At 38.3% G+C, this 25,048-nt stretch overlaps 1 protein-coding gene across 1 annotated transcript in view; it reads right to left on the bottom strand.

The window, feature by feature from the left end:
- The window catches only part of FMN1 (formin 1), a 236,738-nt gene that overhangs the window by 192,744 nt on the left and 18,946 nt on the right, over nt 1–25,048 (bottom strand). The window lies entirely within an intron of this gene.

Genomic DNA, 25,048 nt, shown 5'->3' with positions numbered 1-25,048 from the left:
AATCTTTGATAAAGCCGTGACCAGGGAGAAGGGCTGCTGCTGATAATTATGACTAGTCATACTACTGCTCTCACGGGGAGTGTGGTCCACTGAGCTATGAATCCATCAGCAATTTCTGAGGTTTCTACCACCAAACCATATCCTAAGTCAAACTACTTCTCCCCATTTCACAGCCACCACGATGGTCCAAGCCACCACCACCTATTCCCTTGAGCTGAAAAGGTTACCTGCTTTCACTCTCCCACCACCAAAACCCATTCTCCTCACACCAGCCTGAAAGATCTGCAGAAGGCATGAACCAGGCCATGACCCATCTCTGGGAAATCAAAACTCCCTACCACAGCCCATGAGACCCTTCGTGACCTGGCTCCTTCACACCTCTCCCTGTCTTCCCCTTGCTCATCAAGCTCCAGGCACACTGGCTTCGTTGCTATTCCTTGACTTTGTCAACTTCTTTTCTACCTCAGAGTCCTTACTGGTAATGGGAATGATAATAATGGGTTGTATTTACTGAGCACTTACTATGCACCAAGTATTATCTAAGCACTTCACATGTATGAACCCATTTCATTCCTGCAGTGATACTACGGTGTAGGTAGATTTTCCTCATTAAGAATGAAGGAACTGGTGTAAAGTTCAGTAAGTTGCAGAGCTAGAAAAATATATATATAATTCAATGATTAAATGTATAAATAAACTGTGGTATAGTCATAGAATGGAATACTACTCAGCGATAATAAGAAATGAATGCATCTCAAAGGCATTATGCAGAGAGAAGGAAGTCAGTCCCAGAAGGCTAACTATCATTTAATTCAACTTATATGACATTCTGGAAAAAAAAAAACCCCATAGGGTCGAAGAACAGATCAGAGAAGTAGTGGCTGGAGGTCAGAGATGAGGGGAGGTTTGACTACCAAGTGTTGGCACAAACAGGGACCTTTAGGGTGATATGACCATGTTTCTATCCTGATTGTGGTGGTGGCCACATGAATCTACATGTGGGATAAAAATTATAGAACTGGACACCAAAAAGAAAAAAAAGTTAAGTCTATAGTATGTTAATTTTTAAAAACCTGCATCAAACATTACACTTTGAAATGTTGTCCCTGGGAGATTCAGCATAACATAAGAATATGTGTTCCTACCACTTACATTCATCATTTTCCTAAGGGTATCAGCAGATGTCAGACAAGAACAAAAGGAAAGAAACATGTTTGTGCAAGTATCACACACACACATATAATAAAGGGAAAATAAAGCTATTATTCATTATGATTGTCTATTTAGAAAAATCCACGATTTTACAGATAAAATATTAGAATTAATATGAGTTTAGGAAGGTTGCTTGATATAAAATCAGTATACAAAAATCTTGATATCAGGAAAGGTATAAAAAAGAAAATTTAAGATAATGTTTACAGTACTCCTAACTGTACAAAGTACTTAGAAAGAACCTTAACAAAAATATGTAAGACTTCATGAGAAGCCAGAAATGTTATAATGGAATATATTACAAAGAACAATGTAGACAGATAGTGAGCAAGCCATGTTTTAGTAAGACTCAATACTCTAAAGATGTTAATTTTCTCAAGTTGACCTATAGATTCAGGGCAATCCCATTCAACATTTCCAGTAGTTTTTGTTTGGTTTGAAATTAATCTCAGTCTCAATATATATCAAAGCACAGAAATACAGAAAAACAATGAGCCAAGAAATTCTTGAAAAAATGAATAAAAGGTAAGACCACCTAATAACAATTATTTTTATCACACATAGTTAGAGTGGTGTGGTACTGACATGGGGTGACAAATAGACTAAAAGACTAGACTAGAAAGCCTAGAAATATACCTGAATTTATGGTCACTTGATATGTGGCAGAAGTAGCATAGGAGACATTTGTTTATAGTAAAAATAGTGTTTTCAAAAATGATAAATTGGAAAAGTAGATAAGCATAAATCTGCACTCTAGCTCTATACCATATAATAATCTATTCTAAGTTGATTTAAGAGCTAAATTATAAAAAAAGATGTTTTATAAGATAATATAATATAATCTTTTTAAAACTTCAGGGTAGGAAAGAACTAATGTTTATAGAACTGAACACCAAAAAGAAAAAAATGTTAAGTCTATGGTTTGAAATCTATGGTTTGGTTTGAAATTAATCATTATATATAAAAACTGATCAAACTTCACTATATTAAAATTAAGAATTTCCTTTCATAAAAATACATTATAAAGAAAGAACAGACAAGCCACAGAGTGGGAGAATATGCTTGAAACTAATAATCAAAGATCTATGTATGTATATCAATAATTCCTACAAAATTATAGGAAATAAAAAATAAGCAAAAGTGTCAATAAGTGCTCTAAAACAAGGACATACAAATAACAGGCAAATAAATTAAAAGGTTGTCATTCTTCACTTGATCTTAGCCAAAAGGCTGAGAAGCGATAAAAAGGTTGTCATTCTTGATAGCAATTAGAAACATTTAAAGTCCAGCAAAACCGAGTGTTGGTGAAGATGTGGAGTGATGGAAACTCACACACGAGTGGTGGGAGTGCAAGTTGGTATAATCACAACAGAAAATGTTTGGCATTTTCTAATGAAGTGGAAAACACTAATACTCCCTATCTAACCATTCTAATCCTAGGAACACATAAATGAAAAAGAAAACTATAAAAGAAAAGCAAATAATGTTAACGAAAGTCAAGAACAGTGGTACTCAAGAAAAATTGAGTTGGGTTATAACTGAGCAGGGCAGCATCACACAGGCATCCAATGAAAAGTTATTCTTTATCCTCTGTGTTTTATGCCACTTTCTTTATGCATATCTAATACTGCAACATAAGGAAAAAGATTGCTCTGCTTATATTATTTTTGTCATATATCAAATAAAGAATATTATACAGGTACAAGAGAATCTCTAGATTAATAAAATAAGACAATTTAGCAAATGTGGGTCCTACAAATATTGAGTCTTAGATCAATAGCTAAACCTTAATCAACTCTCAGGCTCTACAAAGTAGACAAAGGATTAGCTAAACCAACCTTTTTACAAAACTGATGTCCTTTGGGAATAACACCTACATTCTAAATAGAAATTACACAGAATAAATTTTGAAATGGTTCACTTTGTGTAAATTGTACCTGTAAGGGTGTGACAGATACAGCTATGACTAATTTACAGAGTGACAAAGGAGATCACTGCAACTCCAACACCCAGGAAATACTGATTCATCTCGTCCTTAAACAAATAGTTTTACCAGCAGTCCCAGTGTGACAGCTGATGAGAAAACACAATCCCATTCCTAATGAGGATGGCGAAACAGAACGCCTGGGCAGCACGTAGAAGCAGGAAGTTAATGCCCTCACTTGAGAAATGCTCACTTTGAGGGTTCACGAGAACATGCTGGAAGAATATAAAGGTTACAAAATAATAAGGCAAAGTTGGGTTGGTGGTTTCCAAATGTGTCTTCTAGTGGCTCCCGCACATGTTTGGGGGGTTACAAATGCCTCGGAGTAGACCAAGGCAAATCCTCCCTGTCTCTTGGGGGTGAAGATTGTGAGAGAGGTCTCAATTCAAAACTAAGGATGTTCGTTCATGTCTTTTGCCCATTTTTTAATTGGGTTGTTTGTCTTCCTAGAATGGAGTTGTGTGAGTTCTTTATATATTTTGGAGATCAAACCCTTGTCCAAGGTGTCATTGGCAAACATGTTTTCCCATATAATTGGTTCTCTTTTAATTTTAATGCTGTTTTCTTTAGCCATGCAGAAGCTTTTTAATTTGATGAGGTCCCACTTGTTTATTCTTTTCTTTATGCCCCTTGCTCTAGGGGACATACCAGTAAAGATGTTGCTGCGTGGAATGTCTGAGATTTTCCTGACGATGTTTTCCTCTAGGACTTTTGTGGTGTCATGACTTATATTTAAGTCTTTTATCCACCTTGAATTTATTTTTGTGTATGTTTTTGTTTGGTCAAAAGAGAGCCTGACAGCGGTATTCAGTAGCTCTGGGTCTCTACAAATGTGTGAAAAGGAGGAATCAAGATTTTAAATGATGGGGCTTGAAAAGGGCAGGCCTCTTTGAAGCCACATTAGCCCCCAATGGAAATTAACACATAAATTTAAATAATCAGCCCACAAAAAAAGAAGTGTGAAGAATGTCTTTTAGGAAAATAATACAATATATTAAGGACAGAAAAAGGAAAAACGATCCTGACTAGCAGGATTCAATATTTTGGGAGAAAACACATAAGAACTTCTCTTCATAAAAATAAAGTTTCTTCTAGTCAAGTACTTAGTTGAATTAGAAGGAACCAACCACTTTTGCTGCACAAACCTTCCTTTTTGATCATTTTACAACAAAACAGCTTTTCTGCCAAGTTCAATTTTGCCTTCCAATTCAGTAACATGGGAGCATGTAGTGACCACGGCTGCAGTTCTCACTGACTGATGAGTTTTTCTAAATTACACACGAGATAAGTATCAATGAGGGCTATTTCTTAGGAACTGTCCTAAATACTCTACACAGGTTAATTCGGGCCATCCTCACATCACACTCACTAAGTAGATCCCATCATCTCAAGGCCCATTTTACAGATGGAAAAAACTGAGGTGCACAGGTTGAACCACTTTTCCCGAATCACATGCTAATAAGTGCCAAGGATGTCATTCAAGTTCCAAGAACCTGTGCTATTGACTATGCAGAGTTCATTTGTTTATTTTGTTTGTTTGCTACTGGTGTTCATGTGGTTGGGTAAGCATTACATGTAACCCAAAATCAAAATCCCTAGGGATTTAAAGGTTGCTGGCTTTGTCTAGTCACTAGAATCACTTGTAAACTTGGTAAATCTTTTCTATAATTCTTTAAAGGAGATGTGGAATATTTTTAAACACAAGGAAGTTTAATAAACCTGGCATCAACATGAACAGTGTGAGTTGTAATGGCCGATCCCATCAATTCTGAGATTATAATTCTTCTATCTTCTCTGTGGGGACTTTCAGGCCCACGGTCGCCAGTTGATAGTTAAATTTGGTTTTCATTTAAACTCTTCCACCTAAATACAAACACTTCCCCACTACACGCACATATAACTCCACACACTGTAGGGAAATTAGGACTGCACATTGCAGGACTATGCACACAGTAGGAAGATTAGAATATTGCTGGTTTCCCAAATGAATGAGAACCATGGTGCTCATCTGCACTGTCTACACTTCTCGTTGGCTGTACCCATGGCCATAAATTGTTTGACATTGGCCTTTTACTGAGAGTGAAAGGGGGAGCTGTCAGAGAATCTTGAGCAGAGGCATGATACATTTGTTCTTGTGTTTGGAAAAGCTCACTCTGGCTGCCATGTTTGACTAGAGATTTGGGGGTGAGGGAGTTGGGCATTATGGGACAGTTATTACATTGTTACAGTCATTACAGTTATTACATTCTTACAAACATTTTCCAGCACATACTTTCAGTCTTAAAGGGAAAGGATCCTTACTCTGAATTGTATTTGGAGAATACTCAGCATTCTCAAAGCTTCTGCACGCACAGCAGTGAGGTCATGTATGTTTTGGTAACAGACAGCTGGACTTTATTTTAACACATGAAAGTTTATTGTAATGTTCATTAGGAAAAAAATCAAGCTAGCACATAAAATCCATTATTTCATGACTGTTACTGTTATAAAATAGTGCTGATCAGAGTTTAGGCCCTAGGCTAGCAACCTGACCTGGAACATCTTAGAAATTCTAATTCTCAGGCCGGTCTGACCCCTGGCAGAGTAACAAACTCGGAGGATGTTTTAACAAGCCCTCCAAGGGATTGTGACACATGCTTTAAGACTCATTTTATTTAAACAAACATTAAAAAAAACACACAAAAAAGTTAATTCATTTAAAGAATAAATGAAAAACCAGTAGAAGTAAGTCACACTACATGCCCCAAATCACAGCTGGTACGTAAGCGGTGACATGTGGGGAGACATACTGAGAGCTGACAGACGAGCACACAGACACAGTTGTCTGTGAGCAAATGCGAACACTTTCTCCAACCCTCTCTGCCACTAGCGAAAGTGGTGCTGGTCATAAAATCAAAGTCACAAACAAACTGCTTCAATATCAAAGAATAAAATCAAATTTGAAGTCTCATTTAACAAGCTTACGAAAGAAAAGTCTGCGGCCTGGTCTTAGGCACAGAAGGTCCTGTAGGTTTGTTTCCTCATCAGATGCCTATAAACAATGCAGTCCACAGTAACTACGCTGTCCTGTGCTTTTCAGAAATAGTCGAGGAAGGTTCAAAGTCAGTGAAGCCAAGAGGAAAATGTTGGCTGTAATCAAAGTCAACAGCCACCACAAGGGCCATCACCTGTAATGTCAATACAATACCTTTTATCAGTGGGCCTTCAATGGTGACACACAGGGTGGGAAAAGTGTGATAAGAAGTGTAAGTCCAATTTTTGCTGTTTCACTGTTGACAGCTTTTAAGCCTCACCCCTCTCTCTCCCTCAGTGCCCCACATCTGGGCGGGCAATCTGATTAAAAAGCCTCTGACCCTGGCAGGAAATTCTAACCTCACAAACCACTGCCCACAAGTGGGAATCCTTAAGCCAGCCCACTAAACACCAGAAAATCCCAGCCCAGCCTCCTACCCTTCCTCTCTCAAGATGCCTTCCTGCCCTGCACTCCTAGAAGTCTCATTATGTCAGTAAAAAACCTTTTGTATGCATATGCACATGCATTGTCTGTGTACATCAGTCTTGGCAGCTGACAAATGTTGGGTAGGGGAGCCATCCTGCCTTTACCAAAAGGATGAGGCCAGGCAGAAACTACATGAATAATCAATGGACCTACCTACCATGTTGTTTTAGGTACATACAGAAAGGAGACGACTAGTTTCCACATAGAAAAATACAAGATTTGACAATAGCTGGGAGAAATCGCATAAATTTAGAAATGATAACTTTTAATCTCTCTCCTTATACAAGAACACTTAGGATGTTCTCAGGCAGAAATAGAAAACTGTTGTTATTAAAAGATGGGAAGCCAACCCAGCTCTCCAAGCCCACCGGTGTGTCACTGCGCTTGGCAGCACCTCCGGCCGTGTTTAGCGTCCCTGGAAGCTGGCACGGGACCAGAGCTGGGTGTAAGGAAATGAGCAGCACATACTTCCGGCCTTGAGAGGTTTCTCAGGGAGCACACCTCCGAAATGTCTTAGGAGCTTTCAGCACTTACACTGCGGTATAAATACATCAAACCTCTGTTTTCTTAAAAGACTATTATTTGATTTTTTCAATTATTTTATATGTAGGCATGAAAGACTGTTCAGTGAATATCTACTCGCACATCCACTTTCTGCTAAGGGTGCAGCATTTTTGCTCTGGCCAGTGGAACGGACATAATGTCAAGTGGGGATTTGAACCTGCTTGCATGCAGTTTGGCTTGCCTCCTGCACTCCTGCTGTTTCCCAAAGAAGAATATACCCTAGGTTGCCACTACTCACTCAGCCTGGGTCGCAGAAAGTGACACCTGCCCTAAACCCCAGTCACATTGCAGACAACCCCAGTGCATGCACAGCTTGAAAGAAGCCAGCTTCTTGACAGAAGCCCAGCTCTGTTGAAGCACAGTTGACCTTTACAGATAAATGCAAATAAATGCTTGTTATTGAAAGCTACTGGATTTTAGCACAGTTTGCTACACAGCATTATTGCAGCAATAACTGATAAATACATATGCCAAATTTCTAGCCAAGTTTACTTTGGAAGATCATATCATTTTGGAGGCTTAAAATAACTGGAATGGAGTCTCCAATAAAAAAAAAAAACACAGCTCAGAGGAAGAGGATATATGAATCAGGGGAAAAGTAACATATTTATATCATTCAATACTAAAAAAAAGATCTCAGAGCAGTTACTGAGTCTATGTCCTAGGATGATGGTGTAAAATATATACAAAGGGCAGTATGTTTGTGGCTATGTCTCTTTGACTTTTACCTGGATTCCCCAGGTAAGCATTCAGGGCCAGGCACCATTTGATGGATAGATAGCTTACCACAGGGAAAACAGTGATTCAATCAACTTCTAGCTGCCAACGCTTGGATAACTTGTCTTTGCACTTTGCTTCCTCTTTTACATTTATATCCTGTTTTGTTAAAATAGAGATGCTAAGGAGTCTAGGAATCTAGGAACACAAGCTCCCTAAAACTTATGTTCCCTTTTCTATATATGTAGATTTATGTATGTAGTAAAGGACATGATTGTCTAACCACTACACTTTAAACTGATACAAAATAGTATTGAATATAGACTGTAATTGAAAAAAAATATTTTAAATGTAAAACAAACCAAAAAAACTTTTTTAAGGCCAAGAAAAACCTATAGAGGCACAAAACATGTCAAAAAAGAATCTAGTCTACCCAATGCATGCCACTAGGTGGCAGACACAATACTTCATATTTAAACCTAAAACTTGCTCCCCAGTGGCACAATAACACCTGAAGGAGTTGGCAGGTGGAGAGGGAGCTGGGTGCACCAAAGCTATGAAATGAACACTTTTATTTGATGTGAAGGATGGACCAGTATGGATGTGGTAGCTAGGTGAGAAAAATTAGAACAAGTAAGAGATATTTACAAGCCACATTTCCAAAGTTAAAAGTGACCTGATAGACTTCCAGTTGTTATAGGTTCACATGTTTTAGTTCTCTCCTAACTCTGCATACCAATGAAGCCTAAAATATAAAGCAAGAAAGTTTAAAGTCATAGGCGAGTACCAAAATAGAATGATATCCTAGAGAAGTAGAAATGGAACAGAGCAGCCAAGTGGTGCTTTGGCACTGAAGCTCTGGACCTGCTGCTGTGCCCCAGTTCCAGGGGCAGGCCGCACTGCCTGGAGTTAGGTTACTGCAGAGTAACAGGGGCTGGAAGGGCCCTGTGGGGCAGGAAACCAGGGCTAGGCTGGTTTCCATATAGGGCTGCTTAGGGAAAGGGACCGAGGTGGGGCTCCCAGATGGTAAAGGGAAGCTACAAGTGGCTGTGAACTGCTTGCTACCTGTGGGCTTAAACAGGAGGATATAGACAGGGACTCCAAACCCTGTCCAGCCCTGTCCCCATGACTAGATCTGCGACATCCTTATCACCACCTTGGGCTAAGAACCCAAAACAACATTGTAAAACCACTTCTGATCTGTGGGTCTTGCAGGGACCAGGTGAGACTCCTGAACAACAGACAAGTTCAAAGGAGAAGAGAAGAGTTATTTTTTAAAAGCATCCTACATACCATGAGCCTTCAATCCAAATCTCCTTATGAAGAAACCAAGATGCCAAGAGAGACAACAAAAACAAATGAAATTATGAAATCACAAAAAACAAATTTTAAATATTAAACTGAAATATTTTAGTAATTTTTAGAATCATTACAAAGATAGAATAACAACCATTACAACTAACAATGAGAAGAACAGCATACTGTGAAAGCAAAATAGAACAATAGTGGGTGAATTTAGCAATATTAGAAATGTAAAATACAGTCATTGAAATGAAAATCTCTGGAGGTGATAAACTGTAGCACAATAAAGGAAAGGAACTGTGAATAAAAGAAAATCCTGAATAATAATTGCAATGTAGTATGGAAGAAGAAAAAAAAGTACAAAATAACCATAATTAAGAAACTGGCACTGGCATGGGGATAACAAAGTAGACCATGAAATGGAATAGAAAAGCCAAAGTCTGTAAGAAGAGACACACACATGTGGAAACTGAATGTGTGGCCTGAGGTTGCACTGAAGTTTGTGGGGGGAAAAATAGACTGTTTTTTAAAATCCAGATTTAAGATAGGTATTCATACTACAAACTATATACAAGAATCAGTTCTAGTGGATTAAAAATCTATCTGTAAAAAGCATAACAAAAAAAACTTTAGAAGAACATTAGATTTATTAAGTAAAATATTTTAATATTTTATTGTTGTTTAAGTAAAATAGATTTTTAACATGAAGAACAGTTGTTAAACCCAACTATATTAAAATTACCACAATTCTGCATGTTAAAAGATGCCAGTAGGAAATGCTAAACCACATACATGGAGAAGACATTTGCAATCATCTGACCAACAAAAGATTAGCATCTGGAACAAACAAGTACTAGGAAGAAATTTTTAAAAGCAACCAATAGAAAAATGAGTAAAAGGACAGTAGATTCACGGAAGATACATTATAAATGACTAATATATAAAAAGACATGCAATGTCACTGGTCCTCAGGATAATGCAAATTCAAACTACAGTGGAATACCATTTCACAGCTATCAGATTTGCAAATATTAAAAAGCCTGCTAATACTATGTGCTGGTGAGAAGGAGCAGATTAAGAATTCCATACACACACTGTTCATGGGAGTATTAATTGTTACAATTGCTTGGACACATGGACAATAACAAGAGCAGAGTGGAAATGCGAGGGAAGTGGGGAGGGCTGGGGGTAAAAGGCAGAAAACTGTACTTGAACAACAATTAAAATAAAAAATTTTAAAAAATCACTTTGATAATATGCATTGAGTTTAAAGGTGCATGTAAGTAAAACCAGAAATTCTACTCTGAAGTTTACCCCTAGTGCGGCATTTATTAACACAGGAACACAAAGGTTTAAAGGAACACTTATGGAAGCATTGTTCTGAATCATAAAAAGTAGTGATAAACTTAAATGTCCATCAACACTAAGACAGATAAGCAAATACTGAATGACATATTCACTCAAAGCCATGCTATGCATGCATTAAAACAAATGAACTAGAGCTATACCTACCAACACAGATAATCTAACAAATAACTTTGAAAGAAAAAGTTGCTGAAAGATATACACAGGTGGATGCCATTTAAAACACATAACAGTATTATATATTGTTTGGGTATTTTTACACCTAAGTTTTAAGAAGTACATGGGATTAATAAATAAGTCCACCTAAGGTGAAAGTAGAGGGCACATAGGAAACTTCAAATGTATTTCTAACATTTTGTTTCTTAACTTAGCTAGTGGATATAATCATGAACTTAAATATAACTCATATCTTAGCCTGAAAGTATATAAAGCAAAACTGACAAAAATATAATAACAAAATTAACAAGTAAAATAAGAGATACATAATACCACTCTATTAAAAATGGATAGATCAAGTAAATGAAAACAGTGAATCACACAATTAACAATCTTGATTATGTATAGCCCAGAACCCAACTGACTGACAACCTGCATCATTTTCAGGCACATATATTTGCAAAAAAAAAAAAAAAGAAGAAGAAGAAGAGGATTCATACAGGGAAAATCCCTCAACATTTTTGAAGTAATATTAACATACAGATGATGTGCTTTCTGTAATGTAATTAAAAAACAATAAAAGGAGAGATTGAAAACAAGAGAAAAAAACTAAAATCAGCAAATCTAATTCAGCAATTTTTGAAAAACAAACCAGGTATCTATGCAGGGTTTATTCTAAGAATGCAAGAATTATGTATCATCTGGAAATTTTATTGGTGATATCTATCATATTATATACAAAAAGAAGAAAACCACTGTATCTCAAAATCATACAAAAAGATAAAGGAAAAATATCTTGATAAAGCTCAACACTCATTCTTGATTTAAAAAAAAAAAAAAAGTAACTCTTAGCTAATTTAGAATAGAGGAGCAGGAGATCCAGAATTATCTACCAAAAATTTTCAGCAAACTTAAACATAACAGTGAAACCTCAGGAAGAAAGATGAAGAATGCCCACCATCACTCCTATTTTCTACATTATACTAGAAGTCTGGGACAATGCGATAGGGAAAGAAGTGAGATGTAAAAGCTGGAAAGGAAGAGACAACATTGGTACTATTTACAATGATATGATTGTCCATTTGTACAGGGTCTAGGAAACCCACACCCATTGTCTAGGGACACACAGATCGACTGTGAATGGGGGGCTCCCCACCCAAGTTCTGCAGGGTGGCGGCCTCCACACAGACCCAGGGGAGACACTCGGAGAAATCAGATTAAAGGGGATTAAAAAGGGGAGACTCCACCACTGGCTTTAAAAGTCTGAAGAAAATATGACAAAATGTTTAAACATAGATGGTTGATATACAAGTGTATATTCACTTTATTATTTTCTATGAGTTTGAAATTATTCAGGATTGATTCTCTTCTATAAACAATAACGATGTATTCAACACATGCAGACTTTTTTATTCATAAGACTATGTTTAACTCTATAGTCAAATTGTCTACTTTGAACAGAATGAGTATACAGAATACTAACAAAACCCCCATTCTTCATGTGGCACATATAAGCATTAGCTGACTGGACTGAAAGCTTTGGGAGAAGTTCCCTACTCTTTAGATTGTACCTTGGCTCAATCACTGACAGAGCCCTTTATTTAAGGCCAAGAGAATGAACTTCAGGAGAGGGAGGTGAAGGTCAGTCTCTGGAGAGGCAGGTGAAAGCCAGCCAGCTTCAACTTGAATGAGAGTGGAATTTTCTAGTAAACCAGGCCAGACCAGCACCCAGGAGGCCAGGCTACCTGCCCAGGTTTCTAAGGGAGGCAGGACACTGGTGTCTCCCACAAGGTGGAAAAGTACTCTAAAATAAAACATGTTGCACCTGCCACTGGGCTTCGTGCCTATTAAGTATGAGATCTTAACTTGCAACACTTCCACCATGCAGAGTTTAAGAACTGACTTTTGTGGCTATTTTCAAGTCTTTTCTTAAAAACAATTCAACATACAGGAAAACAACAAAGCGAGAGTTTGGAATGGAAAGCTGAATAAATGTAAGGTCTTAGTTCACATTGCTCATACCATTCAGAATTTGAGGGTGTGTGTGTGCGTGTGTGTGTGTGTGTGTCTATTTTCAAATATGCCATCTCTGGACTCTAATACCACAGATGATAAAAACCTGTTAGACATGTAGAACAAATAGCAAAGTGAGAGTTGGAGATGAAAAGCTCAGTAGCTTCTCTGTAGGAACATGGTGAGAGGTAAGGTCACATGGAGGAGACCCAGCTTGGAAAAAATGGGCACTTCTCTGGCCTTCCAGTCTGGCCTCCATAGGATTGTCAGGGTTAGAAAATAAAATTATGGGGAGCTCAGAAAAATGTCCACTTCAGATAAACAACAGATAATGTTTTAGTATAAGTATGCCTCGTGCAGTGTTTGGGATATACTTATATTAAGTAATTATTCCTTGTTTATTAGAAGTTTACATTTAACTGGACATCTTGTATTTTATCTGGCAACCCTAGTTTAGGATTTCTAAGCACTCTTAGTGGGAACTGTATACAGTGGGTGAGGAATTCATAGAAATTGAAGACTGTGTGCACACAGGTAGAATCAGCCAACCCAAAATCTCTTAGCCAGAAGCCCTGCTTCTAGACATTTCAATTTAACATGTCTTCTTTAAAATCTCCTGCATGTTGTTTTAGTTTTTCCATGAGAGCTTTAGCTCTTTTCACCCATGTAACTTGATTTTTTTTCAGACAATTTCTTGGAGAAACAGTTATGAGGAAGTCAATTATCTAGATTTCAAAGTGAACAGAAAGAACAGTAAGACACCAAATGAAATTGAAACAACACACAAGCAAATGTACACATCTCCCACTTTCCACCCAGTACAGAGGTAGGACTGCCATTGACAAGATCATATGAAGAGAAACGTACACTGGCTCACACACAAAATACAGATGGTACTCAAAGGCTGTAAAAACACTTCTGGAAAATCAGTCATGTGCAGCCGACCACCTCTGGTCTTGCTACTGTGTTACTACAGTCAAAATCAGTAAAGATAAACTGGATACAACCAGCTGACTTGGGAAAGCCAAAACTTCTCCATCAGCCAACCAATTTAATCCTCCCCTATAAAGGTTTATTCAGTGTGTCTCAAACTTGGCAACACGTGAGAATCACCTGGGGAAGCTTAAAAACTATGCATGGACCCCAGCCCAGAGACAGATTTTATGGGTATGATATGTACACCAGACACTGGGATTTTTAACAGCTGTCCAGGTGATTCTGACATACAGCCAAACATCAGTGTTATCCCCAAACAATGATGGCTGGCAAGGCTAGAAAGTGACGCATTTACCTAGATTGTGGAAAACATGCTCTTGAGTTTGTTAACTCCCAGATCTGCTCTGCCCAAGCTGCTGACACCACCAAAGCTAACTCTGCATTGAGCCAAGAGTTTACACATAGGACATGGGTTCTTCCTTGCCCCACTGCAGTTCTTCTGAAATCTCAGAATTGGAAATAATGTTCAAATGTAGCAAATATACAGAAGGGACTGCAGATGGGAAAAAATGGCAAGATCTTTGGGGCAATCCCATTTTACCAGCAAACCCCAACATCACCTGACGGATTATCGTTTTAGAAATGGTCAACCTGGGCAACCTGTGAAGCTCATTTCTTTCTTTCTTTCTTTTTAAATCCTCACCAGAGACATGTTTGTTGACTTGAGAGAGAGAGAGAGAGAAAGAGAGGGAGAGAGAGAGAAAGAAACATCTATGGGTTGTCTTCCAAGTGCTCCCTGACCAGGGATCGAACCCCAAACCTAGGTATGTGCCCTGACCGAAGATCTAACCTGCAACCTTTTGATGTACAACGGGATGACACTCCAACCAACTGAGCCACCTGGCCAGGGCAGGATATCAGCCCGTGTCATAGACACATCCAGTTTGGTCTGGCAGCAAAGCTCCAGGCACTCCTGGCCGACACACCCGACCCACTCTTCAGAGTGGAACCCGGTCAGGAAACACATCCGTCTTCCCTAGAACCCCCAGTCAGAGGCTCCCAGCAAAGCTTGATCAACTCTATTCCATAAACAAGACACTCTTAAGTTTCTCCTTCTTCCTATTGACAAAATGATTGGCCAAACCATAAAAAGTAATTTTCATTAGTTCAAAAATAATAAAATCAAAAAGTATGAATTTGTCATATCAAAAGGAAACATGTCTTACATGTTTTCTATGATAAGTGAGAAAGTTCCTGTTTTACCTAAAGAGTAACATTATCAGAACTCATCTCTAACTGAAAATTAAACTAGTTTTAAAAAAAACATACTTAAATCATAAAATCACAGAATCTTAAAGATAGACTCTCAGATGTCGTGTAGGCCAGTGCCCCTCCCTCAAAAAACACAGAGAGAAACTAATACTCAAAATGACTTGACTGCTTTATAGCACAGAGAACCTCAGATAATAAATACCCAAGGGAGAGCACATTTTATGAGTAGAAGAGGACAAAAAGAATCATCTGACTGTTCAGCACAGTGCACATTTCCTTACTACTCCTAACACGTTTCCAAACCATGCTTTGAAGCCTCTTTATGGCTTTTAAATGAGGTCAAATGTTCAGAGTAAAGGGAGCAGAAAAGAACCAGAAGTTCTGAGGCAATAGAACATTAGCTGAAAAAGTAGCTGCTCTGAACTGAATCGTACAGACTAGGAATACATATCAGGGTGGGTGGGCAGTGTGCAGGGTCCATTTGGAATTAGAGACCACAAGTCACAGTTGCCACTGGACAATTGTGCCATATTCTCCAGTAGCTTCTCCAGCTGGAGACCAGGTAGGAGGCAAAAGCTTGGATAGTTCCAAGGCTGGGGTTTTGTCAGATGGCTGCTCCAGGTGGAGAGTAGGTAAAGAAATGAAACAAGAACATTTCTGAAGGAACAGATGTATCACAGAATCTCACTGTCATAAGAAGGAAGTGAAGACAGGAAGTGGTTGACAAACATGGAGAAAGTTGTCTGGAGTCAAGCCCCTGAGGAATAAAAGGAATCTGTGGTTTTGGAGAGCTCAGGGAGAAAGATGGAAAGTAGTGGACAGAAACTGGATGCTACAATATATCATTTCAGAATTAAAGCTCTCCTGAGTAAATACAAGGTCTAGGATGTAGACACAGGGTATTAGGTGACTGAAATAGAAAAGACTACTACTGGAAGGGGGAAGAGACCGGGATTTGAAATAGGTTATCCACGTGGTTGTAGAGGAAAGCAGAGGGTGGCATCTGGACTTGGGATATCAATGGTAAGTGCCATAAGAAAAGGTAACCTTGCAAGTCACGTGATAATCCCTGAAGTCCCAAAGGACTAACAGTCATGTGACTCTTTATGGATATATATACTAACTTCTTATTGAGATTTTCATTTGCTTTAAAGAACTCTCAAATTATAAGCATAAGGGGTTTACCATAACCTATCTTTTTGGGTTTAGTGGGGCCTTTGGAATCTGGTTGTGATTATAAAACCAATGATGACTAACACTTATGAAGCATTTTTTATTACCAAATCATGTTTAATATTTTATTAATAACATATTTCCTCAATTACACAACACCTTGATTTCTAAGATGCATCAGTATTTATATATATATATATACTTCATTTATATAAGAAAAAAGTTCTGCCAATTATAGTTGTAAAACACACCATAATTTCAAATGTGGAAAATGTGCATTGTACGTTGGATAAAATAAATTATTAACTCATTTAATGCTCATAAAAATTTTATGTGAGAAGTATTGTTATTACTACCCCTATGTTAGAACTAAGAAAACAAGCCACAGTGAAGTTAAGTACTTGCCCATGTTCACACAGGTAATAAGGGATAGAGGCCAAATTAGAACCCAGAAACCTTAATGTCTATACCATACTATCCCAGCTCAATGTATATTCAGTGAGGAGGACAAAAAACCATCAGGATACACTAACCCAAGCTTACCACATTCACTGTGGGAAGGAGTCAGCATTGTGAAAGATCTGCTGCTCTCGCAGCCTGAGGACATGGCCTTGCTCAGGGAAGACTGACGTTCCACAGAGCAGATCTGACTCAGGCCCCAGCCCTTCCAGAGGATCTGCCCCAATTAGTGGTTTCCTGAAATTCATGGCACCAACACGTCCCCAAACCTCCACAGGTTTTTTCCACGTGGCCATTACTGTATTCATTCATCTTTAGCTATATTTACTCCTCCCCTTCTTCCAGTTGTCATCACGTGCTTCACTTCACTAAGGCTACTCCTGGAGCCGCATTCACAGCTGAATGAGCACCAGATGCATCCAGCTGTCAGATTATATAGCCTCAGGCTGTTCCAGTCCCTTTGGCTCTCATAACTTGTAAACTGGGGCCAGGCTCATGAAAATCACACATTCCCTTTACAGCTTACTGCCTTCGTTACTGTGGTAACAGATATCACAGAAAAACAAAGTCAGTGTCACTGTTTCCGTGTCCTATAGACATAGGAACAAATGTTTAATCCTGCTGGTGATTAAAGAAATATTTACAAAGCATAAAAGATACCATTTTATCCCTCTATTTGGAAAACATTTTTAAATCAAGAAATCCACTGTTGTCTAAAAAGCAGTAAGTAGAATCATGAAGTGTTAACATCATCATTAACAATAAAAAATTACTGCCATTAGAACTATTGTTAGTATTAACATTTATTGACTATCTTCTATGAACCAAGCATTGTGCTAAGCATTTATTTTACTTCATTTTCTCTAGCCCTCAGAGGCAGATACTAGAGTATTCCATTTTGTAGGACAGAGGGTCATTGGTTAAGAAAGAAAAATTGGTACTACCTTTTAGAGGTCAGTTTGGGAATAGGTATCATTGTGATTGAAAGCACAGACTCTGGACCCAGGAGGCCTGGTTCAAATCCTAGCTCTGCCACTTATGCAGAGTGTGCAATGAGCTGGGTTATGTCACCTCCTGTGTCTCTGTTTCCTCATCTATAAATGGTGATAACAATGATTCTTACCTAACAAGCTTGTTGTGAAGATGAGAGGTAATATTTGTACATTGTTTAGAGTGGTACCTGGCACATAGGTACATACTATATATTTTCAGCCCTGGCCAATGGGGCTCAGTAATCCTGTAACTGAAGGGTTGCAGGTACGATTCCTGATCAGGGCATATGCCAAGGTTGTGGGTTCAATCCCCATTTGGGACGCATATGGGAGGCAGCCAGTTGATATTTCTCTCTTAGGTAATTGTTTCTCTCTTTCCCTGCCTCTCTCTCCAAAAGCAATAAAAATATCCTCAGGTGAGAATAAAAATAAATAAAATATAACATATATTTTCATAATCATTATTATTGTTTCATTTTCACTCTCAACTCTCAACTAATAACTTTGCTTCCTATATCACTGACAAAACTGAAGAACTTCCACAACCTCCCACCTTCCAGCACTAATACCCCATTTCCTGTCTTTGAAGCTACAATATTACTAGAGGTGACTTTCCGTGCTCCCGTCAAAGCCAACCCCTCCACACTACTCACATTCTTATAGAGATCACTCCAGGATGTCTTCCCTCCTCCTACACCAAATTGCCCATTTCTACCAGAACCTTGTCTCTGGCATAATAAATATTACTTTTCCCATCTTAATTACAGCAAAATGAACATTTCCTTTGATCTACTTGCCCCACCAGCTACCACCCCAATTTTGTTCCTTTGCAATAAAACTTCTCAAACAAGTTGTCCACATACAATCTCCAATTGTCATTCTCTCTTAAAGTCACTCCAAATTAGCCTTTTGCCCCAATCCCCTCCACTAGTATCCACCAATATGCTCCCTGCTTCTAAGTCCAATGGTTAATTCTCAGTCCTTACTTTACCTTCTCTAGCATTTGACACAGTTCTCCCTTCCTGATACACCTTTTTGTTTTTCATGCAGAATTCAGAACTCCACAATTTCTTGGTTTTTCTGCTACCTCACTAGATGCTCATTCTTGGTTTCCTTTGCTGCTTTCTCCTCTTCACTTCAATCTCTTCCTGTTGGAGTTCCCAGTGGTTAGTCCTGAATCCTTTTCTCCATCTATACTCAGTATTTCATCCAGACTCAGAGGTTTAAAAACCAACTTTGACACGTGCAAAGGTCTCCCCAGTGTATACATAGGGCTCAGAAGCCCTCTTCCCCAACTTCATGCTTATCTATATCCAAATGCCTGCTAACACTTCCTTGTGCAAGTGAAATCCACACCTCAAGAGTCACAGATCAGAAACAATGCCTGATTGTTGTCCAACACACACGCTTCAACCCCATTCTTCTTCTCCTCCAGTATGTGGCAATTCCAACCTCCCATCAAAAATGCTCAAGCCAAAAATCCCAACATCATCCCTGATGTCCATTCTATCAGGAAATCCCAATGGTTCTACCTTCAAATAAATCCAGAACCTGATCACTTTTTACTTCCACCATTGTTGCAACCACAGTCCAAGCCACCATCTCTTGAGCAAGTTCAATCTCTTCCTGGACACCATAATAATGTCCTGACAACTGTGACCCTGGGTCTTCCTGTTTCCACACCCTTCCACTCCCACCTCACCCCCAACCTCTAGTCAAACACAGCAGCCAGAGTGAGCTTTTCCAAACACAAGAACAAACATGTCATGCCTCTGCTCAAAATTCTCTTAACAGCTCCCCATTTCACTCTCAGTACAAAGGCCAACATTAAACAATCCCCTGTATTGGCCTATAGTGCTGCCCATCAAGGATTCCTTAATCTTTTTGTGCCGTGGACCCAGTTAGCAGGTGGCAATATCTATGGACCCCTTCTCAAAAGAGTATTTTTAAATGTACAAGGTAAAATACAACAGATTATAAAGGAAACCAACTCAGCTGTCAAAACAGTTTTTATGTGACACAGTAAAATGTACCCTTTTATTAATACCTTAAATAACAAGATCTAGTGGCAGGTCTAATTACTAACATAACTTTGATGTGATGTGGTGATGAACATTACCACTATCCATAACAACTATGACATACAATGTCTGTGACTTTCTGACAAGGTCATAGATTTTATTAACTTATTGAAGTTTGTGGCCTTCATTCTAATGGAAACATGTTAAATTTCAGTTAGATATAACTCATATATTATTATTTTTAATAATAATAAAAATAATAATTTTTCCCACCCAAATTAACAGACCCCTAAGTTCTATTTTCGGACCCCATAGAGGTCCTCAGACTCCAAGTCAAGAACCTTTAGGTCTGCATTACTTCTGGAACCTTCTTTTCTGGCTAACTGCTTAGCTGGTGCAGTTAACGTAGACAACACCACACACATTCTGTACTTAGAGGCTTTACACTGGCTTTCCCTTTCCCTGCATTCCCTTATCTCTTTCTCTTTTCTTATTCTTTGCTCAAATGTCATCTTCACAATGAGTCCTACCATAACCACCCTATTTAAAACTGCAACCAACCCTTCCACCACAATCCCAATACCTCTCACCTGGGTTTTCCTTTCTACAGTATTTATCACCATCTAATAAAGACATTATACAATTCATTACTATATGAAGGTCTTTCCAGAAAGTATCCATCCATATTCTATGAAAAAGGAATATTTATTGAAGATATAAGAAACATTGTACATAGGGCAATGATGCCTCAGTCCCCTTCAAAGTAGGCACCTTGGGACCTCACACAGTTCTCCCAACTGCAGCATGATGTTCCTCCTGCTCTGGTAGCAGAAGCCATGGAATGAATTTTGCCACAACACGTTTCAAGCCAAGATCCCGCATCAAAATCTCTGACACAGTTGCTTTTGGAATCCCCAGATCAGCTTCTAGTTCTCACACTGTCAGTCCCTGATACTTGTTGATTATAGCTCATACACATTCAACATTCTCAGGTGTTCTATTTATTGCAGGCCTTCCAGAGTGTGGATCATTTTCAACAGATTCTCAATCATCTTTGAAGAGTCTGTGCCAGACTTTCATTTGTGCTGCACTCATGGCATCATACCTGAAAGACTTCTGAATCATCCAAATAGTTTCCATATGGAAGAATGTTCAAGCTTAATACAAAATCTGATGCAGATTCATTGCCCTACTGGCTCAGTCATTTTGAATGTGACAGCCACACAGTACACATGCTCCCTCAATGGCATGTACAACCCCCACTGACTACTACAGTGAAGTCATCATTGTTCACACATGCGTATTCTAGTCCACCTCTCCTTGGCTGCCAGGTTACATCAGTGTCCTGCAAACCATTCTTGTTATATTAACAATGACTGGACTTTTCCTGGACAGACCTTGTATTTCTCTATCACCTGTATTTAGCACTATCACCCTTCCCCGTATCCCCATAAAAGTCAAGCTCCTGAAGGGCAGGAGTTTTTCTATCTTGATTTACTGATGTATTTCAAATGCCTAGAACATAGCCTAGCAAGTAGAAGGTGCTTATGTAACATCACTTAAATAAAGGTATGTACTTTGAAAATAAATAAATAAATGTATGCATTTCAAATAAAATTATGGTTGAGTGCTTATTATGTGCAATACTTCCTCTGTGCACAATTCCATAAGAACACACTATAACATTTTATTCATTTATCATTGCTATATATTCAATATTTATTTCTTTCCATTTACTCCAAAGTGAGTCCCCATTTTAATTTTAGAAATGTCCCTATATTCACTGTGAAAGAACATAGCATGGTGTGAGAACAAGTGTGAGTTGACATGTCTACAAGTTTAATGGTACAAAACAGTGATTCTGGGGCAAACTGCCAAGGTTCAAATATTGTCTTCTTCATTACTAGCTATATAAAGTATAAGAAAAGTATATAACTTTTCTCAGTTTCAGTGTCCTCTCTAGCAAAATATGAATAATTATTTACCTCATAGCATTATAATAAAGATAATTTAATTATTTAAGCCATGTATAGCATTTAGTTCATTTCCACAGAGTGTGGCAGATGTAAAACACAGCATTCATTACTGGGGTTATTATCAGTGAGATACAGAAATACCCTCCTTAGCATAAGTGGCAGAGGATCCATCTGTACCATTTATGAAGGCGCAGTATTTTCTCTCTCAGAAAGGAAAATTAATTTAGAAAAGACTTCTAAATGTAAAGCAATATAAGCATGCTTCTATTTAGAAATCATAATTTAAGAAACAAAGGAAAATCCACTACTCTAAGCAACATCACTGCTAATATTTTGCTGTATTCCCTTCTGTCCTTTTACCTATATCCTATCCAACTTTCCAAGGTTGTAACCATTCATATCTATTTTTTAAATGACTTTGAACTCTGCAGTAAAAGACTTATTTCTGATCCTTAATAAAATTAAGAAATAAAGTAAGGCAGAAGCCGCACTCCTGTCTTGCTGACATAGAACCAGTCTCTCACTGTCCTGGAAGATCAGTTCAGGCCCCAGACACAGAAGCCGGTCGGTTTTCCAGGTACAGTGCAGCAGGACAGAATCTCTTTGTTCCTGGTAGAGACCTGGACTTTCTGACACTCTTCCTGACGCTCCCCACAGCTGATCTGGGTTTGAGTGAGGAGGGCAAAGAGGGTGTGAAGGGTTGAAGTGGAGAGTATGGAAGCCCAGTGTCTTCTCTAAAGACCCTATTAAGACAGGCTGACTCCACCCACGGGCACAGGGGAAGGAAGGGAGGGAAGCAAGTGCCTGAGCAGGCTCCTGCTGAGGGAACTGGCTGTGTCCTTTGTAACCTCATGCTCCAGTTCTAGGCACCAAAAACCAGGCAGCAAGCCACAAGGAAGGGAGCTTTGCCATGCCCTCGGGAAAGACAGAGTTGGCACGCTGGGTAGAAATAAACCTGTCACTTTCACTTGCTCTGGGGCACAGAACTAAATGAATGTCAGCTATTATCACGCGCATTATCATTCCTGCTGAGACACAGTAATTTACATCTTTAACACGATCACAGGTGACTCAGATGCAGTATGTTTGAAGAGTAACTAGAACAGTGTTCTTCAAACCCTTTTGTTCACACACCCACTAAAACTTGTCTAAAAAATAATACATGCATCACACATTTTAAAATTGACATATAAAGTTTCTTATTACCAGCTTAAGTAGTTTCAAAGAACAAACTCTGGGGAATTTATGAATACCGATACAAAACAAAACCATTACACTTGTATTATGTTTTTTACACTTCACTTTAAATTTAAATTTATTTTTTAAAAAGTAATACCGCAATGGTTAAAATTCAAAAGATAACAAAGGGTAAACATTAAAAATGCTGCTCTCCCCTCTCTGCTGCCACTCCCCAGTTCTTCCCCTCAGAGGCCACGCTGGCAGCTTCTTGTGTATCAACCCAGAGAAGTTTTTAAATGTGTACCTGTATACACATAAACACATATGATCACCTTGTCAATATTTTCATACCACTATATAAGGAATTGCTTTTTGAGTTTATAGCTGAATACTATTTTACTGCATGAATATGCCATAAGTAGTCCCTTTTTGTAGATATTTAGGGATTTTTTTTACAAATAATGATTCAATGTTTGTACACATTTCTTCTTCTTCCTTTCTCCCTTTCCTCCCTTCTTCCACCCAATGTTAGTCAATTTTGACATTCTTTCAAAAGTAATTAATGAAATCTATGAACACCATGATTTGCAGCTCAGCAGTATCTTTAAAAAGCCTGTGAATAAACTCTGCTTTAATGTTCAGAAATTTCCCATACTTCTTTTCCATCTTAAAACATTTCAATTTCATTTTTCAAAGAATTCATCCAAAAGTAGAGTTTTATGCTAGGATGCCTATTATTATTTACCGTCTTCTCATAATTTCCATGAAATACAAATATAAAAATAATTTGATTTTTAAAAATTTCCCATGATCACAAGAATTTAATTTTAGGTTTACTTCTGGACTGAACTGTCATTATTTTCTTTAGTTCCTAGCCTTTGGAAACAACATATTAAAATAAATTAAAATGTGATGATTATTAAGCATTAAAATTTAACCAGAAATATTTCTCTTATTGGAAAGGATGAGACAGATTTTTTTTTGGTGCTCTGATAAAGAAGGCTTCCCAGATACCGTTACTTAGAATTATCCTTTCTTTGACACCCTGGATGTTTTCACACCCAAAAAATGCATAGAAAAATTTGGAATGGGTGAGTCTTACGCCTTTCCTTTATAAACTGGGTGAACAGTCCATTTAAATTCAAAGCACTAATAGAAGAGGAGGATCTGAAAAGTAATTTGCTAAAAATTATTCTTGCCTCCACTGTACCCCCTGAAGGGTCCTTCTGTGCCCCCAAGTTTGAAGACTGCTGACTTAGCACCATATCCAAAATGCCCTCATATCTTGTTAAAACGGCATATTCGTGGACCCCACTCTAGATACCTGAATTGTAACAGACTCCTGAAATTATTTTCCCCCCACTGAACTAAATCTGGGTGATAAAACCAACAGACAACACATTTTATTTAAATAAAAATTCAACAATAAAAGATCTGTCCTAGGTAATATCTGGTGGCCAAGAAATTCAGAAAAGCTCATGAGAGGATGAGACAGTCAAAGGCTTTATGAAAGAAGCAACACTAGAACTGAGAGGAGGTTGGGCAGGACTTGCAAGATAACAAGGCAGCCCTGGCTGGCATAGCTCAGTGGATTGAGCGCGGGCTGCGAACCAAAGTGTTGCAGGTTTGATTCCCAGTCAGGGCACATGCCTGGGTTGCAGGCCACGGCCCCCAGCAACCGCACATTGATGTTTCTCTCTCTCTCTCTTTCTCCCTCCCTTCCCTCTCTAAAAATAAATATAAATAAATAAATCTTTAAAAAAAAAGATAACAAGGCAGAGGTAAAAGGTTTGCCCTGTTTGAAAAAAAAACGATATAGATGTTGTGGCTAGAAAGGAGCAGCTGATATCCTTAGAAAGCATGTGGCTCATCAGAGAGAGACCCTGGTGGAACGGCTACAGGTGGTTTTTTGTTCGACTGTCGCAAACGTGACAATTAATAGCAACATGGTGTTGATAATATTAACTTTGGTAAACTGCTGTTAGACAACTGGTTCTATGTGAGTTCATTTCAGACAAATTGACCGACAGCTGAACGTACATCTCATCCACAAATCAGGTAATCCATAAACATAATGAAGACTAATATATATCACTATTAAGTCCTACATTCATTCCAGGTTAAACAAAGAAATGAGTTTAAATTTGAATTATCTTATTTTATTCTTCTAATAGACCTGGCAATAGGTTTAGCAAGAGGTATAAGCCACACCTAAAATGAAAACCAAA

Source organism: Phyllostomus discolor, chromosome 1 (genome assembly GCF_004126475.2).
Source record: "Phyllostomus discolor isolate MPI-MPIP mPhyDis1 chromosome 1, mPhyDis1.pri.v3, whole genome shotgun sequence".
NCBI lineage: Eukaryota > Metazoa > Chordata > Mammalia > Chiroptera > Phyllostomidae > Phyllostomus > Phyllostomus discolor.
Note: the sequence above shows the minus strand (reverse complement) of the source record. Positions and strands in the feature narration are given on the sequence as shown.